We start from the raw sequence: 15,407 nt of genomic DNA on the forward strand, positions 1-15,407 counted from the left end.
GGAGGCTGCTTCAAATTCCATGCCTCTCTCTCTCTCTCTCTCTCTCTGCCCCTTCCCCACTAGCGCTCTGTCTCTCTCTTTCAAAAATAAATAAACATTAAAAAAAATTTTTTTTTTTTAAAGTCGCACTCTCCACCAACTGAGCCAGCCAGGCACCCCTAGTGCAGTTTCTGAATATAGTTTCAACTTACTACAGTTTCTGACACGTATTAAGGGCATGATTAATATTAGCTGTTATTATTAATGTTATTTCAAAGGAGTCTTATTACCATGAGGCGAGAGAGGTGGCATACAGAGGTTTCTATGCGTGAAAGGAATCCTTGAGGGATGTGGCAGGTGCTAGGAGTGTTAAAATTCCATTTGGAATGTTGATAAAAAGGTAATGCTGCTCATGGGCCAGATGAGCATCCCCCTACTATCGGGGGATGCTCTGTGGCCAGTTTGTCCAGAGTTCTGCCTGCTGGCTCCCCTGAGCTGGGGTGGGTTTGAGAGGGGGCAGAGCGACAGTAGGAGTCATGTAACCAGGAGAAACAGGCTTCAGGGAGCAAGGCATTAGCCATCCCCCTCACCTAGCTATATCTGATCCCCGCTAGCCCATCCCAGCCCTGAGTTTCAAAGCTTGTTTTCCCAACACAGCCGGCAGCAGCTGCCTTCATGTTTCCAGGGCCTCCTCTCCAGTGATACTCCCTTCCACACGACTACTCTCAGCTGGGAGGCACCGAGAGTCACCATCTGTGAGACAGGACTATTGGACAGGCTTTTTAACAGTTCAGAGGCCAGGTTTTGTTTTGTTTTGTTAATTGCATGCCAGGCTGTCACCTAGAGCTTAGTGAAGGGTATGAACCTAACCATAAATTATGCAGCATTCAAAGGCAATTTTGATAGTCTTATCAGGAGCCTCTTTATGCTCAGGTGAGCATGCGGTATTTTGCAAAGGTAAGCATTCCGAGGGAGCAGTTAATTATTTGAAACTGGGGTGCTTGGGTGACTGCAAACAGCAACTGATAGATCTCCCAGGTGGTTCAGCACAGGACACGAGCTGACAATTGCTAGTGGGGGGCTTGCTTGGGGACTGTTTGTAACGTAAGAGTGACCCACTGGACATTTCACAACTCTGATGTGGCTTGCTGTGGCAGCGATGTGGTTCAAAGGGAAGCCTAGGGTTTCCTGTGACTCTGATGGGAGGGAGGGGTGCCCCTGGACAGCACTGCTATTGTGGGGTTAGGGTGGTCGCATGAGGACAGCATTGAGCCACAACCATTGAGGAAGTGGAACCACATTGAAATGCCTCTGGGGTGTGAGAGAAGGGACATTTAATCTCAGGTCCACCTCCTTTTATGGTTTTCTCCATTCCTTATAGCTGGATCTGCCCATGGCTCTACCTACAGAGTCGAGCCTGCCCCAAGTCCTGAGCCAATCTCAACAGGCAAAGGCAGGGCCCTTTGGCCCTTCATCTTTTTATCCTCTCATTTATCACAAACATGGTGACAGGCATTGTTCAAGGCACAAGGGATGCAAGACGATAGACTAGCAGGCAGGTCCCTCCTGGGAAGTAGTCACTGCCTAGGGCTGGAAATGGACACATAAATAACCCTAATCTTCAATTTGTTCTTCTAGGTCCTGCCCTGCCCTGCCCTAGAGTTAGTCTCTGCCTGACTCTGGCTTGCTCAACAAATCCTGCCCTATGCACCCTCCACTCCAGCCCTATGCGACCAGAAAGTGAAGCGCTTTGTGCCTGGCTTCCGAGTTATGGGACCGTCTCACACACAGCAAAGTGAAGGAGGAAGGGCAGAAGGATGACGGAGGTAGGACCTACTGGGAAGGTGAGGTTGACGAGAGCAGATGGGGGGCAGGAATAGAACATTTGACAGGACAAGGAGGAAGGGGACAATGCAGCAGGTATACCCACATCTTCCTCTCTATTCTCTAAAGCTTGACATGTTAGCTTTGTCATAGAAAGCTATGATTTGTATGGTTCCCAATATTTTATAATGGTCAGGATGAGTGATTTGAAGTCACTCCAACCTGAATTCAAGCCTGTACTTTTCTTAGACTCTGATAAAAAGAAGCCCTTGCCCAGGCCTCACACCTTTGGACCTCCATGCGTCAACACACACACACACACACACACACACACACACACACACTTTAGAGTGACTTTCCTAAAGTGTTTTAAGTGCCTTTCTAGTGTTTGGGAACCAGGCAGAGCCAGCAGTGCTGTCCAGGTGGGTCGCCCTGATTCCAGATGGGATCTGAGTGGGCTTTGTCCTTATTTCTTCCTTTGGGGAATATCTCTGACCCTCTACCCCATCCATGAGGTCAACCAGATATCCCTTTTCCTTTTCCCTGGGAAGCGGCTTGGCAATCCAATTACTTCTGCTGGCTGGCATGGTATTTCTTTCACATGAGATTGAGCTGCCTGAACAGTACTAACATGCTGATTATGATGTCTCACTCCTGTACCACAAAAAATGACTTCGTAGCTCTGGGCCACTGCTGGGCCACTGCTGACCCTTGGGCTTGAGCTGTGTGTGTGCCTGTGCTCAGACTCACCTGTCCATGTTCTGACCACAGCGCTGGCTCCAGGCTATAGATCCATGGGTGGTGGCATGGTAGCAGGCTTCCTTTATCCCGTGCACACCTTCTCAGGCTTCACGCTATGTGCAACAGCAGACATATGTTTCCCTGGGTTGAACTTGAACTGTGTTGGACCATGCAGATATTCCTGTGCAGAAGGGACTCTTTTTCTTGCTATGCCAGGTCACCCATCTATCTTAAGAAAAACTATCTTGGCTCTATGATTTCTCTCCTGTTCTGGTCCATACATTGGTTCCGAGAGAGAGAGAGAAAGAGAGAGAGAGAGGGAAATATTAAAATGATGTTAAAGAGTTAAGGTTGGCAAAGAGACGATAGATTCTGCAAGAAAACAGTTAAGGAAGCAAATTTGTTTTCTTTGGAGAAGAGAAGGCAAAGGGTGGTTTAATTCTTGCTTTCAAGTATAGGAAATGATTTTATGCAGGGGATATAGACAGATTATTCTTTATATATGAAAAGACTAACAAGAGGAACTGAAATTAGATTAGAGCCAGAGAGATTTCAGAATGATAAAGGGTATCCCCAGAAAGCCTCCCCTCCCCTCCATCCCCCAGGACATTTGGAGGAGTTAGACATTTACTCACTCAACCTGTGTTCTTTTGAGAATAGTCAGGAGTTTGAAGGGTGTTGGGGTAGGGGAAAGTGGATGCAGTTGTGGTCCCAGCTGTTTTTATCCGGATGCTCAGCTTCAGCAGAAATGTAATATTTAGGGGCGCCTGGGTGGCTCAGTCGGTTAAGCGTCCGACTTCGGCTCAGGTCACGATCTCACGGTCCGTGAGTTCGAGCCCCGCATCGGGCTCTGGGCTGATGGCTCAGAGCCTGGAGCCTGCTTCTGATTCTGTGTCTCCTTCTCTCTCTGCCCCTCCCCCGTTCATGCTCTGTCTCTCTCTGTCTCAAAAATAAATAAACATTAAAAAAAAAAAAAAGAAATGTAATATTTAGCCAGAGCTCTGAAGAGGTAAACGTTTTACATCCAGGAACAAACAGAATTAGGATTTTCAGGGAACAGCGCTTCTGGACTTAGATCCCCTTCCTTGACTGTAAAAAGGGATCACAAACTTACTTTTTGCTCTTTCATGTCTAAGAAAAGTTGAGGTTTACATGCAAAAATAAGTTCCTTGAAAGATTCATAGTCCATTGCCCCCAGCCCATATCTGCTGAATCATGTTCTAGGCACACAAAATATTCTCACAATTTCCTAAGCATGCCCTTGGCATCTTCTTTGCCTAAAATGAGTTTCCTACCCTGCTCCCTCTCCATTCTGGCCAATTCCTACTCATTTTTAAAGGCCCAACTTAAATGTTATTGCCTGTGTGAAATGTCCCTGATTTCCTCAGGCTGAGTCAAAGGCGGGTCTTATTTCTGTGTTACTGAGCTTCTTTGTCCACACTATTGTCTTCCCTCTGGACTGAGCTCATCGTGGATAGGAGTTGCATTTTTGTCTACCAGTTGGCCAATTAGCAAATGATTGGTGGGCACCTACTATGTCCCAGGCACCATGCCAGACACTGTAGATATACCCATGAAAAAAATAGATGGAATTACTCCATTCTAGGAGCTTACCAACGAGGTGGGACACTAATAGAAAAAGAGGCAATTACAATACAATTTAAGTAAAGGCCTGTGGATGAAGAGGGTGGGGAAATGGGTTCTAGACAGAGGGAACAGCATATGTAAGTGTTGGTGGCCAGATAGAACCTGGTGCATTTAAGGAAGAGAAAAAAGCTTGGGACTGCTGGAGGACTCTACTGGAAAGAGACTGGCAAGAGATGGGGACAGGGAGGGAACCAGGGGTCACATTACCCATTACCTCTTGAGCCCTGTAGGGGAAGAAAACTCCATCCTAATAGCAAGGGGGGACATCTTTTAAGGAGGGAAGAGGCATCTCCTCTTTGCACATTGAAATATGACTCCAGCTGGAATTTGAGGAAGAGCTAGGCAGGAGGTGGTATTGGAGGCAGGGGCAGCAGTTAGGAAGGATTTTGTTGAAATAATGGCAGCCTGCTCCAAGGTGAGGACAGCAGGAATGAAGACAAGTGGGCTGGTGGCAAGGTGTCCTGCAGGTGTAATGGGCAATGTTTAGTGGTTTATTGTTGGTTACAGGTGGAGAGTGGAAGTGTTGATGGAGGGGAGGACACAATGAAAGCTTCCAGGCTCCTTTCTTTTTTCTTTCTTTCTTTCTTTCTTTCTTTCTTTCTTTCTTTCTTTCTCTCATTTCTTTCTTTTCTTTTCTTTCTTTCTTTCTTTCTTTCTTTCTTTCTTTCTTTCTTCTTTCTTTTTCTTTCTTTCTTCCAAGAGAGAAGAGAGAATGAGAGAATGAGAGAGAGAGAGAGAGTTGGGGAGAGGGGCAAAGGGAGAGAGAGAAAGAATCTCAAGCAGGCTCAATGCTCAGCATGGAGATTGAACCTGGGATCATGACCTGAGCTGAAATCAAGAGTTGGATGCTCAACCAACCATGCCACCCTGGCGTCCCTCCAGGCTCCTTTCTTGGACAATATTTAATGGAGGTAGTGTTCGTTTCCTAGGGCTACTGTCATAAAGTACCACAAATGGGATGGCTTAGAACAACAGACATTTATTGTCTCACAATTCTGGAGGTTGGAAGTCTGAAATCAAAGAGTTGGCTGTGCCATGTACCTTCTGAAGGCTCTGTGGAAGGATCTGTTTCAGTCCTCTTTCCTGGCTTCTGGTAGCCGTTGGTGTTCCTTGGCTTATAGATGGTTGTCTGTTCCCTAGGTCTGTTCTCATGGTGTCTTCCTGTGTGTGTATCCAAATTTCCCCTTTTTATAAGGACACCAGTCATATTGGAATAGACCCACTCTACTTCAGTACGACCTCATCTTAATTAGTTACATCTCTAACAACCCTATTTCTAAATAAGGTCACATTATGAGGTACTGGAGATTAGGGCTTCAATATTTGAATTTCAGGGGGGCACATTTCAACCCCATGGAGGGGTGGTATCATTCACTAATGCAAAGAGTTCATGTGGTAAAACCGGTTTGGTGGTAGAGAGATGAAGCCTTGAGCGTGGGGCCCTGTGGAAAACCACAAGGAAGTGTCTAGAAAACTACTTGATATATTGGGTTGGTGCTTAGGAGAGGAGGGGTATGGGCTGGGCTGGGAGGATAGATCTGAGTCTTCAGCATATAGGGTGGGTAAGATGGTGAACCTTTGGGGAAGGTCAGACCACGTGGGAAACATGACCAGCTCATCTTTGCATCCCCAGCACCTAGCTGAGGCCCTCTTTTGCTCTAAATGTTGAATGAAGATGTATGTGATGAAATAAAAATGTTTCTTCAAGTCTCCATTCGTTGGAGATCAGAAGGCTTTGCCTGGGTGATGGCTGGACCCGCTCTGGCTCTGTGACAGGAAGGGAGTGTACTTTGTAGGAATGAGAAACAAACATTCTTAGGTTTCACCTTACATTCTCCTCTAGCCTAATTTAGTAAATGTGTCACAAGCATCCCACCCAGCATTCCCCAGGGAAAGCCAGGAGGTCTGGGTGAGGGATCCTAGGGTTGTGGCCATCTCCTGACTTGTAGGAAGGGAGCAAAGGAAAGGTGTATGAGCCTTGCTATGGTTTGCAGCAACATTTACTTCCTTTTCACTTGAAAATCTTCTCCTTTGCCATCAGCCCAGCTCTTAATAAACCAAATTGTACTAGAGTGTCCAAATAAAGCCTTTTCTACACCATCTCCTTTCCCCCCAAATCATGAGACTGATGGTAATGTGATCTTGGGGGACTCTGGGACTGAGTGGCTCTCCCACCTGGCTTTGCTGGAGCAGGAGGTGCATGGGGGCTGTGGGGCACTGTCACCGTCTGCTGGGCGGTTGGTTGATCCAGCCTTCTTTGTGCCCGTTGCCTGGTGACATGCAGAGGCCCCTATCTCAGAACCACACTCTGGCCTGCTATTGGTCCGGTGGTGGCATTTGTTGACAATAGACACTTCCCTGGCCCTGGACTCTGAAAGAGACCTTGGGAGCTTGAGTTTCAGGCCACAGTACTTGTCGAAATGTAGTTCCTTAACCCGTTGTGTGCCCTGCTGGGAAGGTTGAGCTGCAGCCGTGAGGCCAGGGCCAGTGTGCCTGCCGAGTGCCTAGTTCTGGTCGCTGCTTCAGGGTGTGCAGCTGGGCTGGGATTTCTTTGCTGCTCTGCTTCTGTGGCAGGACAGGGTTTTCCTCCCTTCTCACCTCTGCCTGGGTTTTCCTGTATGACAGTTTAAACAAACAGATTTTGTTGGCCTAAAAACATCTGAGCTGAGTTAGGAAGGGCAGTCACCAGTAGCCAGGGAAAGGTTTGTGTTGATGTCGTATGCTGCAGAGTCTGGAAGACTTAAGCCTCTTGCTGGGGTGCCCAGGCACCTGTGGATGAGACCTATACCTTCTGGGGATAGAGGTGGGGCCAGGCAGGGAAAGAGAGGTGAGAAGACTAAGGTGACTATGGAGGAGGTGAAAGGGTGGGAAGCTAGACAGAAAAGGGATTCTGGAAAGCCTCCAAGGTGGACCCTGTTGGATTAATGAGTGAATCCATGGCCAAAAGGGGTGGTGCCATTTACGGAGGTCAGTTCTCCAGTTGGGTGAGCATCTGGGTGGTGCTGGACCATTCAGGCACTCCCTGGGGGTCTCCCTATCTTTTGCCCCAGGCACCCTTCAGAGAATGGGTCATCTGAGAGGGAGGCTGGAGACAAGCCAGGTCAGAGCAGCTGTGGTGAGGACCAGAGGTTTCCCACTTAAGGGGAGGAGAGTTCTGGCTGTTTCCTCAAAGGGCACAGCTCTGATCTTTTAAACCCAGTCCCACTGGGAGGAATGTAGAGACCCAGCCTGCTGGCAGAACCCCCTCTCCCACTCCCCACACCTGCATGCCTCTCTGTTGTCCCACCTGTAACAAAACCATTCACATTTAGGTGGGAAAGCAGAGGACCTTGCAAAGGCCAAGCAAGGCTGTGTGTCAGGCATGAGGGAACACGGGGAAACAGGAGGAAGGAGAAGTCTGTTCTCCCTTCTGTTCACCCGTGTAGCCAACTGCCCAAGTCGGACCTACACTCCAAGAGGAGGCCCCAAGAGGATCTCAAAACAGAACAGGAAGTCCTAGGGGTTCCAAGTGGTGTCTTCCAGATTAACTGATCTATGTCTAGCCAGCACTCCAGAGCAAGTAAGGTTTGGAGCTGGGCCACAAGTGCCAGGACCCCATGGCTATAGGGATATGTGTCCCAGTGACCTCTGGTCACAGGGATTCCTTCTAGGGCCTGCTGGAGCCCAGGTCCTGGTTGTCTCTGCTGAAGGGCACTGTTGGGATGGTTGCAGTGAAAGGACTCCCCACCACCACCAGGGCTGTGGATCATGTTTATGCAGCTTCTGTCATTTCCTTAGGTCATCTTTCTGCCAGCAAGTTATTCCCCTGGGTCTGTAGAGAGCCTCTCCCTTCTCTGTGCATCCGAGAACCAGGGGAAAGGAGCTGTTTATGCCCAATGCAGGTGTGATGTGCCTGCTGAGAACACAGTGGTACTTTTCCACCATTAGTGTTTCCTCACCCGTTTGGACTAAGAACCAGCAGGAAATATCTCCTGAATGGCGTACATCTAGGTTTTAGTTCTGGTTTTTGTTTTTAGTTTTCAGAAAGAGCTGACTGGCTCTAATTTAAGCATAATCACCAGCAAACATTTTTGGGGTATTTGCTTTGTTTTTGCTTATAGGTGTTATTGAGAACAGAAGTGTTGGGAAAATAAATATGGCAAGATCCACTCCAATATTGAAAGTGGAAGGCAGGTGGACTTCACACAGCATGAGCCAGTGACCTTGAAATCAATTCTGAGCAAGTTTCTAAAACAAAATTCTTGAGAGAGTGTTATTGGTTTGCTAGGGCTGTTTTAACAAAGTAGTGGGAATTGGATGGCTTCGAGGACTGAAATTTATGGTCTCCTAGTTCTGGAGGCTAGAAGTCTGAGGGCAGGGGTTTGGCAGAGCAGTTGCCTTCTAGGGGTTCTGAGGGAGAATCTGTTCCATGCCTTTCTTCAGCTTCTGATGGTTTGCTGGCCGTCTTCAGCTTTCCTTGAGAAGCATCACCCCGTCTCTGCCTTTATCTTCACATGGTATTCTGTGTGTGTGTGTGTGTGTGTGTGTGTGTCCAAAATTCCCCTCTTTATGAGGACTCCAGTTGTACTGGATTAGGGTCCACCCTCCTCTCCTCTACTCACCTTAACTAATTATATCCACAATGATTTCCAAATAAAGTCGCATTCTAAGGCACTGAATTTAGGACTCCAACATGCGAATTTGGGGGCAACACAACCATAACGGAGAGATTTTGAGCATTTGGTACAGCAGTCATCTCTAGCAACATTGGTGCATGTCAGTCTAACTGGATGGCCTCCTCCACAGGGTTAAAGATGAGTAAACCAGATTTACCTGGGGCCAGAACCCAATCGCCCTATGGCCACACCAAGAAGGATGACCGTCTTCTGCATCAGTAAGGTCTGACTTCTCCTTTGTTCTGGGGTCTCTCAAATTCTTAAATGAAACCGTGTGGCAAGGAAATTAACCCCCGACGTGGCTTCGACATCTGGCCTGGTGGGCAAGGAGCTACCATAGTAACTAGTACGGCTGTCATTATATACCCGGGGAGGGAGTTCTCAGAATCATTTATAATGAAATCTCTGAAGCTTGGAAAACAATCTCCTATCACTTCCCTTGTCATTATACTACTTCCTTTTAATTTTAAAACCTCATTTGCACCTCTTCCCACAGAGTCTGTCTGAATGAAAGCAAATCTCTGTTTTCGCCAGGAATAACAGTGCAAGGGGAGTGTGGGTGGCAGGGCCCTAACGCCCAAGCTTGGGCCTCCATTTCCCGCCATTGTTCCCTGAGTCAGGTTCCCAAACACTCATTTGGGCTGTCCTGGGGGGAGTTTTTCCAGATAAAAATGGCCTGGTTGGCTGCCAGTGATTCAGGCAGGTTCACAGCCCCAAACCTGTTTTATCTCCCATGCTTATCACTTATCATCAGCTGCCAGGAGACAGACAATGGGAGCAAAGAGACATTTTGGCTGAGCCAGGTCTTAGGTAGCCCCAAGGGTTTTAGAGGCCTCCAAACAACCAGACTCAGGCAGTCTGACCAGGTCCCTCTGGGTTCCCCTGCTGGAAGCCCTCTCCTGTTAAAGCAGCATGGATTCAGTGAGGTCCCATGGCAATATAGCATTTCCTTGGAGCCCATGATGGCAGAAATGGATCTCTCTGTGTATTGATTCCTCCCCTCCTCAGATCTGCTGTTTCAGGAAGCCTAGGACATCAGTGAGAGTTCAAGGGCCCAGGGCAGAAGGAGTTCAAAAGGACCTTTCATAAAGTGTGCAGGTTTTGTTTGTTGGTTTGGTTTTACCCTTGAAAGCTTCACGCCACTTAAAAAATAACCTGGCTGGTAAAATTAGTGAAATCTGAATTTCAAACTCACAACTCTGGATTAAGCTGTCACTCCCCCGTTTTTGATATTGTACTACAGCTATGCAAGTGCACATTTTGTGCAACTTTCTTGTGAGTCTGTAATTATTTTAAAGTAAAAAAAAGTTCCTTAAAAAGCAATCCTTATGGTTCCCCCAAACCCAGTCACTATGCCCTGCGTTTGGAGAGCCACAGAGCTTACCAGCTGAGAGCACAGGAGGTAGGCCAGACAGACTTCCATTCAAATGCAGCCTTCACGCCTACAAGCTGTGTGATGTGGGGCAAGTTACTTAATCCTTCTGAGCTTGGTTTCCTTATCTACAAGATAAATCTGAGTGCTTCTCTGATGGCATGAGGGTGGGGACTAAATGAGGTAACACATGGAAAGCACCTAACAGGGTAAGTGGTAAAACAATAAATGTCCCTTTAAAACAGTAATCCAGGGGCACCTGGGTGGCTCAGTCGGTTAAGCGTCCGACTTCGGCTCAGGTCATGATCTCTCGGTTTGTGAGTTCGAGCCCCGTGTCGGGCTTTGTCCTGACAGCTTAGAGACTGGAGCCGGTTTTAGATTCTGTGTCTCCCTCTGTCTCTGCCCTTCCTCCACTCGTTCTCTCTCTCTCTCTCTCTCTTTCAAAAATAAAGATTAAAAAAATAATTAAACCTTAATCCATTGGATAGAGGAGCCATGCATGTGTTTTCAGCAAGCTCAGAAAGTCATGTGTGTAGCTGGACGAATTTTTCTAGAGGCCTCAACTTTGAGTCAAGAGGGTTCACACCTGGACATGATTCGAACACGAGTCAAATGCCTGTGGAAGAATTGTTTGAATTCTGTCCTAATTTTTTTTTCCTATAAATTGTCCAGAGTCCCAAGTTTTCTAATGTGGAACTAGATGAAACAGTTAACATCATAAAATAAGCAACATTCCATTTCCACTGCAAATAGGGTTTGGCCCAAACCTACAAACCAGATGCCTGGGGCTGGGGTGGGGCAGGGAGCGGCAGGGGCTGAACCGTATTAGGCCCTAACTCCTTCCTGAAAGCTCATGAAGGGACACAAGTGTTTGTGAACAATCCCTCCAGAAAGAGAAGGGCCATCTGGTCCAGGAGACGCCTGTTGGCCACCCATCAGCACCTCCTGGAGATTTAAGCCAGCTCTCTGCACACCCTTTCCAGTCTACCTCCTGTCCCAAGCCCTATATTTCAGACATCCTGGTTACCCGCCATTTCTCACAACCCCCTGGGGTTTCTCCTACCAGGTTGTCTATCCACATGGAAAGCTCCTCCACTGGCTCCTTTATTCTCACTCACCCTGGATGGTTCCATCCCACCCATTTTTCAAACCTTCCTCCAAATCCTTACCTTCCTGGAAGCCTTCTCTGCACCACCATTCAGAGGTCCTCCTGCCTCCACTGCACAATCCCAACCCCTGGCTGGCCTGCTTCTCACAGCCTTTACCACATTCATTCAACAAAAACCTACCATGTTCTGTGCACCAAGCCCTCTGTGCTGGGCTCCAGAGACAAGGCGATGGGTAACACGGGAGAAGCGTGCACATGGGTGGGGCTGAGGGGATGGATGTCAAACACACAAATGAGTATATTTGTAAATTGTGTTAAGTGCTGTAAGGGAATAAGAGGGTTATGGAAGAACTGTGATGTGTGCTTGAAGGAGAAAGGCCCTGCTGAGGAATGAATATTTAAACTGAGCAGATGGAATTGTCAGTGACCCAAGTGAGTAGGACGGGTAGGAGCCTTCCATGAAAAACAGTAGATTTGAAACCCTCATGGCTGGAGAAGGATGGGGTGTTTGCAAAACTGAAGGGAGGCCGGCGAGGAAGCAGAGGGAGGGAGGGGTACAGTAGGACGTCCAGTCATGAAGCACTGTCAAGTCACGTGTGGTAAGCATTTTGAGAAATTTCCCAAGTGTAATGGAAGCCTTTAAAGGCTTTTACACAAGTACATAATGTGGTCTGATATGTAATTCTAAATATTCCTCTGGCCCCAGTCTAAAAACAGAAGCAAGAAGCAGGTTTTGGCAAGAATGGCCAACAAGAGGAGTTGTACCCTCTCTGTGTGAATGATGGTGTTGAATATAGGGATTGTGAGCAGAGGAGAGGGCCTAGATAGACTTTGAAGGTCTGGCACTTTATTGGATGTGGAGGCTGAGGGAGAAGGAGGTGTTGCAGGTCCCAGATGAAGAGTTTGGGCATCTGGGTGGATAATGGTGCCACCCAATGAGAAGCACCATGCTGGAAGAAGAGCAGGTTTAGGTGGAATGTCTGAGGTTCAATTTTAGATATGAAATTGCCGGTGGAGATGTCAAGGAGGCAGTTGGATCTATTGATCTTGACTTCAGAAGAGAGGTCAGGGCTGGAGACATACATTTGGAAAGTCATCAACATATAGATCTAAGTCATGTGAGCAAATGAGATGGCCTTGGACCAAGATGTAGAATGGAACGAGACAGGAAGAGGAGAGGAGGAAAAGAAAGGAAGAACAGGATCAAGCTTCAGAGAACCTAATGCTCTACTTTGTATTAGAATAATCTCTGCCCCTTTGATCTTAGTCAAATTTGTATCCTGGCTTTGCTCTTTCAGGGGGTAAGCTGTGAATCTGGAATAACAGCCCTTGGCCGGGCTCTGAGATAACACTGTTAAGTATAATACAAATTTATTCAATGAACTCGTTGAACATCTACTGTGTGCCAGGCACTGTGGTAGAAAATGGGAGTAAACCATGAGTAAGACATAGTCTCTGCCTTCAGAGTTCCTGTAGAGCAGTGAGGGGAACAAAGAAAAGACACCGACACTTTGACACCTATGCCTATAACAATGAGTGCTCCCTCAGTACCAGGTACGTGCCTGAAGGTCTCCACTGATTATTTCACATAGTACTGAAATTGACCTGGGGAGGCGGGTAATATTATTCTCATTTAATAGATAAAAGAGGTGAGGCTAAGAGAATTTTACTTGCCCAAGATCACACAACTCAGCTGGTGGCAGAATAAAGATGTGGACTTGGCCTTGCCTGGCTCCAGCTGTGATATGGCTATCCCCCTCATGGTTTGTTAGAAACATGTCTTGGTTCTTCTTCCCTGCCTTGCCCCTGCTGCAGAAACTCTTGGTCTGCCTGCTGTGCAACGTGGTTCCCCAGGATGCAATCTACCTCCTTCGAACAGGGAGAGCAGAGGCTTTGGCTTGTCACAAGAGCTAGATGTGCTTTAGCGTCTTCAGGGCCCCTGCCCTCAAGGAGCCTACAGTCTAGGAGAAGAGATGTGATGCATACAAATATCCAGGTTATAAGAATGACGAATCTATGAGCTGTTTTATATTTTTAAGACAGTCTCAGCCTGACAACAGACAGTTGTCTCCCGTGACAACACTTTTGCAATCTCCATAATGGATTCCCTACATTGCATTATATTTATATTCTACACTTGTAGTTGTGAAGCCCTTCAAAGCTCTGACTTTGATATATCTCACATCTTGTATATTTCTCAAATCTAGCATCCTTATTCCTGGGGCAGATATCACTGCCCTCTTATTTCTTGCCTAGGTTCTCACCACAGCCTTTTTACAGCTCCCTCCCTCAAATCTCTCCATTCTTCACATTGTAGTCAGAGTGATCTTGAACTGCCAATTTTGGGTCGATCCCTTTCTTAAAACCCTCGATGGCACACCACAACCCCCAGGATGAATCCAAGCTTCTAAGCCTGGTATTCCAGACTCTCCCATTATGTCTTGCACATTCTGTGCTTCAGCAACATTCTATGCCCCGGCAAGAGGGGGCTGCTTACAATCTCCTTCTACGCACTCTGCTGTTCCCCAGCTCTGGGCCCATGTCCTTCTGTCCTTCTTAAAAACATTCTTTCTCCCCACCTTCGCCTGAACAACTTCTACTCATTCATCAAGACTGAACCGGGACAGAGATGACATAGGAAACCTTCTTGGACCCGCATCCGCCATATCGTATGACAACTGTCTCCTCATGTGCCGGTTTTCACCACTAGACTGAGTCTCATGAAGACAACTGAGGGTGTCTTCTTCATCTTTGTACCTCCAGCACCTACCACGGTTTCAGGAACATAATAGTCATTCACTGAGTACTTGTTTAAATAAAATGAATGAGTGAATGTTTATAAAGTTCTACGACGCATTAAGTGTCAAACGAGTAGTACAGAAAATAAGCATGAGAGAAAGGAGGAAATGGTCACTTCCAGTTGGGAGAGTCCCAGAAAGCTTCACAGATAAGAAGAATTTCTGCTGGACCTTGCAGGATGAGATAACACGTGTGTAGGTGCTGGCCCAATGCCGACCTGCCGTTGGCGTTGAATAAGGGTGAAATGAATCTGATTTGGCTAGGTCGAAAGAGGTGGGGAAGACATCCCATGGGGGCAGGTGGTGGGGGCAAAGGTTTCCAGTTGCAAAACACAAGGCAAGTTTAGGGAACAATCAAGAGACCGGTTTGACTGGAGCAAAAAATTTGCAGCTGGGAAGACCAGTAGGTTTGAAACATAGGTGGAGATAAGCAATGGGCAATGCAGAGATGTCTCATACTTTTGTCTGGAGTGGTCCACATACAAGAGCCATAATGCTTGCCTACACCTGTCCTTCCCATCAAGAAGGTATAAATTTGAACTTGACGAAGCCGGTCTTTGAACAATGCAAGCAAAACATTCAAACATTTAGGGCTGTGATAGGGGCAGAGTGGGTGAGGTTCAGGATTAGGTAATTTTTTGGTGTCTCTGTAGCGTGACCTATGGGCCAAAATAACTGACCGGTTTTTATTTTTCTTTGCCTCTCTAGTTTTGCCTGAATCAGAGAGCAGCCAAAGTGACTTGGGAAAAAAAGTTATTTTAAGCAGGAAATGCAGTAGGGAGGAGAATGGGAAATCCTAAAATCACGCCAGGGGAGGAAGCCGTCAATGCTGGTTAGGCTGAGAAGAAGGGACCTCCTTGCTTGCCCGACTTGGCTCCTGGCCTGCTCTTGGGCACAACCTACCTGTGAGGTGCTTGGCATCGCAGGATGGCCATGTGCCGTGGCGGCCACCACTGGCTGTTTGGAGCCAACACCAATATATGCCATGTTTGGAGAAGGAAAGCAGAGAATGTATTTGGGAAACACACAGGAGAGCTCTGTCCCCTCACCAACCCCACCTGCATCCTGTGTGTGAGTCAAAGGGACAGCAAAAAAGAGATTGGAAAGGGAGTTCCAAGCCAGCAGCTAGGCCACATCTGTTTACTGTCTTCACAAGCCACTGGAAGTCTCTAAGACATGGTCTTATTTCCCTTCTACTGGTTTTTTTTTTTTTTTAACGTTTCTTTTTCTAAGTTTATTTATTTTGAGAGTGACAGAGAGGGTGAGTGGGGGAGGGGCAGAGA

General features: G+C 47.2%; 1 long non-coding RNA gene across 1 annotated transcript; it reads left to right on the plus strand.

Moving 5' to 3' along the window:
• Positions 1–1,622: 1,622 nt before the first annotated feature.
• Positions 1,623–14,951, plus strand: LOC109271158 (uncharacterized). The gene is made up of 3 exons (XR_002081847.2): positions 1,623–1,805; positions 8,977–9,069; positions 12,625–14,951. It is a non-coding gene; the product is annotated as an uncharacterized LOC109271158 (long non-coding RNA).
• The last annotated feature ends 456 nt before the right edge of the window (positions 14,952–15,407 follow it).

This window comes from Panthera pardus, unplaced genomic scaffold (assembly GCF_024362965.1).
Source record: "Panthera pardus isolate Hobbes unplaced genomic scaffold, ASM2436296v1 HiC_scaffold_12, whole genome shotgun sequence".
In the NCBI taxonomy this organism is placed as follows: domain Eukaryota; kingdom Metazoa; phylum Chordata; class Mammalia; order Carnivora; family Felidae; genus Panthera; species Panthera pardus.